This window comes from Salmo salar, chromosome 24 (genome assembly GCF_965601325.2).
Source record: "Salmo salar chromosome 24, fSalSal1, whole genome shotgun sequence".
Taxonomy (NCBI): Eukaryota; Metazoa; Chordata; class Actinopteri; order Salmoniformes; family Salmonidae; genus Salmo; species Salmo salar.
Window position 1 is genome coordinate 30,482,983 of NC_138314.1, and position 3,986 is coordinate 30,486,968.

The following is a 3,986-nucleotide window of genomic DNA, read 5'->3' on the forward strand; positions in this document are numbered from 1 at the left end:
TCATAGTCCCACTAAGTGCAAACCAGAGGGGATGGCGTATCGCTGCAGAATGCTGTGGTAGCCATGGTGGTTAAGTGTGCCTTTTGAATTCTAAATAAATCACTGACAGTGTCACCAGCAATGCATGCCATCTCCACCTCCATGCTTCACAGTGCAGAGATCATCCATTTATCTACTCTGCAACTCACAAAGGCATGGCGGTTGGAAACAAATCTCAAATTTGGACTCATCAGACCAAAGGACAGATTTCCACCAGTCTAATGTCCATTGCTCGTGTTTCTTGGCCCAAGCAAGTCTCTTCTTATTATTGGTGTCCTTTAGTGGTGGTTTCTTTGCAGCAATTCAACCATGAAGGCCTGATTTCATGCAGTCTCCTCTGAACAGTTGATGTTAAGATGTGTCTGTTACTTGAACTCTGAAGCATTTATTTGGGATGCAATTTCTGAGGCTGGTAACTCCAATGAACTTATCCTCTGCAGCAGAGGTAACTCTAGGTCTTCCTTTCCTGTGGCGGTCCTCATGAGAGCCAGTTTCATCATAGCACTTGATGGTTTTTGCGACTGCACTTGAAGAAACTTTCAAAGTTCTTAATGTTCCAAATTGACTGACCTTCATGTCTTAAAGTAATGATGGACTGTTGTTTCTTTTTGCTTATTTGAGCTGTTCTTGCCATAATATGGACTTGGTCTTTTACCAAATAGGGCTATCTTCTGTATACCACCCCTACTTTGTCACGACACACAACTGATTGGCTCAAACGCATGAAGAAGGAAATGAATTCCACAAATGCAATTTTAACAAGGCACACGTGTTAATTGAAATGGATTCCAGTTGACTACCTCAGGAAGCTGGTTAAGAGAATGCCAAGAGTGTGCAAAGCTGTCAAGGCAAAGGGTGGCTACTTTGAAGAATCTCAAATAAAATATTTAAAATAAACACTTTTGGTTACTGCATGTGTTATTTCATAGTTGATGTCTTCCCTATTACTCTACAATGTAGGAAATAGTAAAAAATTATGAAAAACCCTTGAATGAGTAGGTGTCCAAACTTTTGACTTGTACTGTATATAGATATTTTATTTCTCAACTTAATTTTCAGCTCAATGGGAACTATTTCACAACCAAAATATTTTATAAATTTTTGAGATATGGAGTGGCGTGAGCGTTAAATGTGCACCAGCCATTGCGAGGGCATAGGCCTATAGGTCTCATTGGTAGTAGACTACAACTAAAGTTTTTAGGACATTACATTTACTGTTGGATTACTACTTAGCTACTAGCAGTGGGTATTAGTTAATGTGTTTTGATTTTCCACTTCCTCAGGTGTTGAGCCCCAAATGAATTAGCCTATGATATTAGTTAGTGTACATAAAGATGTACACTATACATATACATAAGTATGTGGACACCCTTTTAAATTAGGTTCAGCTATTTCAGCTAAAACCGTTGCTGATAGGTGTATAAAAATCGAGCACATAGCCATGCAATCTCCATAAACAAACATTGGCAGTAGAATGGCCTTACCAAAGAGCCCAGTGACTTAACGTGGCACCGTCATAGGATGCCACCTTTCCAACAAGTCAGTTCGTCAAATTTCTGCCCTGCTAGAGCTTCCCCGGGATAACTGAAGAGTGTGCAAAGCTGTCATCAAGGCAAAAGGTGGCTACTTTGAAGAATCTCATTAACACTTTATTGATTACTACGTTTCAATGTGTTATTTCATAGTTTGTCTTCACTATTATTCTACAATGTAGAAAATAGTACAAATAAAGAAAAACCCTGTAATGAGTAGGTGTCCAAACTTAACTGGTACTGTATATATATTTATTACTTTTTTCTCTGCAAAACAGCATTATGACATGAGGGAGAATTAAGAAGGATGGTATCAGGGTTGTCACATTAACCCCTGAAGTACATGAAAGAGCCAGTCATTGTGCTTAGACCCCGCGATCTCCTCTTACGTATGCCTTGCTTGGCAGCTATCCCTCTCTGAGCCCGGGTCTGTAATGATGTACCTACTATTCACTCACTCTGACTAAACCAATTTAACAGGGCCCCTTTGAAATGGGGCGCGGGCGTTTGGGTGTACTGGTGGCTGCGATATGGCGGTTGGCGCTGGCCTGCTGAAACATGGTGAAGAGTTCCCCGGCGCTGGGGACCTCCTTTGACTCTGCTCCCTGGGCAAACACAAGCCCCTTTCTGTTCCTCTTAATCTCCACCCGCCTACTCAGGACCTTGGTCCACTTACAAAGAGGTCCTGGAGCCAGTCATTATACAGCTCCAGCACGAAGAGGAGAAAGGAGACAAGGGGGAAAGGAGAGAGGACAGGGGAGAGGAGAAAAAATTTGATGGTTTTTTTATGTTTACTGTAAGGTGTATTTGCTTCTTGTTGCTGATGTACAATAGGCAAATAGTTTCTCCTCGCTCAGTGAGACTTCTCAGCCCTCACCTTAAAGTCAAACTTGGTGGCATTCTCCTGGAGGATGTCAAATATGGCGCTGAACGCTCTCAGCATGCATGATGCCTGGGCTACTCTGGTCTGTCACCCCCCATGGTGAATGTCTTTCTAGAGCCTGTCTGAATGTACGCAATGATACACACGTTGTAGCCGTCGATGGCTGACTGGATCAGGCTGGAAACATAACTGGTTCAAACAGGTATGCTTAATGTCCTCGAGCTACTGTGGGCCAGCGAAAACATTGGCAACAATCAAGAGCAGGAGGTTGGGTTTAGTTAAACAATGATGCGCACAAGAAGATAAATTCTCAATTAAAAAAATACCTTTGAGTACATTTCCAGTTCCACCACCTCAACTGAACCTATTCAACCCCTGATTACGCTCAAGCAATCTCAGTGCTGTATTTCGTGACAGTCTTGCTGAATCTGCGATGGGGTAAAGGGATTAGGGATGGGCTTTGGCAGAGGCTTTCCTCCTTTCTTGTTTCCTTTAGTTCACTTTTAACCAATAAAAGGATGTGAAGATTGGCAGCATCACATGTTGGTGTTTTGGAACACATCTTCCTGGGAGCTCTCACCACTGAATACCCAGTCGAACCGGAACTCTTGGCCCCCTTGGCGTTTCCCCGGTAACAGAGTAATCGTCCAGATGCTCCACGGTAATGGCCCCTCCCTGAGCTGGCTTGGCCTGGCTCATTGGTCGTATCCGACAGAACACCAACATGTAATCTGCACCACGACAAAACAACTGCAAAGGTCAAGCTGTACAGTACTGAAATTGCACTTAAGCTCAGCTGAAATAGTCTTTGGGCACGTAGAAGACCTGCGTTCAAACCTAGTCAGTCCCAATGATAACTACATTTCATGTCCTCCATGTTGTTGTATTTCTTCCTCATGGTCCTCTGAAGTGTAGTTCTCCACGACTTTCCTATTCTCCTCTCTCACCTGTTTTAGCTCTAGGAAGAGTCTTGGTGGTTCCAAACTTCTTCCATTTAAGAATGATTGAGGCCACGGTGTTCTTGAAGACCTTCGAAGCTGCACAATCCTGTCTCAGATCTCTACGGACAATTCCTTCGACCTCATGGCTTGGTTTTTTCTCTGACATGCACTGTCAACTGTGGGACCTTTATATAGACAGGTGTGTGCCTTTCCAAATCATGTCCAATCAATTGAATTTGCCACAGGTGGACTCCAATCAAGTTGTAGAAACATCTCAAGGATGATTAATGGAAACAGGATGCATCTGAGCTCAGTTTCAAGTCTCATAGCAAAGGTTCTGAATATTATGTATTTTTATAATTTTTATTTTCTAAAAACCTGTTTTGGCTTTGTCATTGTGGGCTATTGTGTGTAGATTGAGGAGGGGGAAAAATAAGGCTGTAACGTAACAATGTGTGAAAAATCAAGACGTCTTTCCGAATGCACTGTATACTACCATAAAAACTCTTTCATGTTAATTTTCCCCAGATATTCTCTGACATATGAATGTCACTGTATCTGCATAATGCAGTTCAGCTGACTCGTAGGGGG

The 3,986-nt window shown here is 42.5% G+C and overlaps 1 pseudogene; it reads right to left on the reverse strand.

Moving 5' to 3' along the window:
• Nucleotides 1-2,044: 2,044 nt before the first annotated feature.
• LOC106585300 (uncharacterized) lies at nucleotides 2,045-3,180 on the reverse strand (annotated as a pseudogene).
• Between the last annotated feature and the right edge of the window lie 806 nt (nucleotides 3,181-3,986).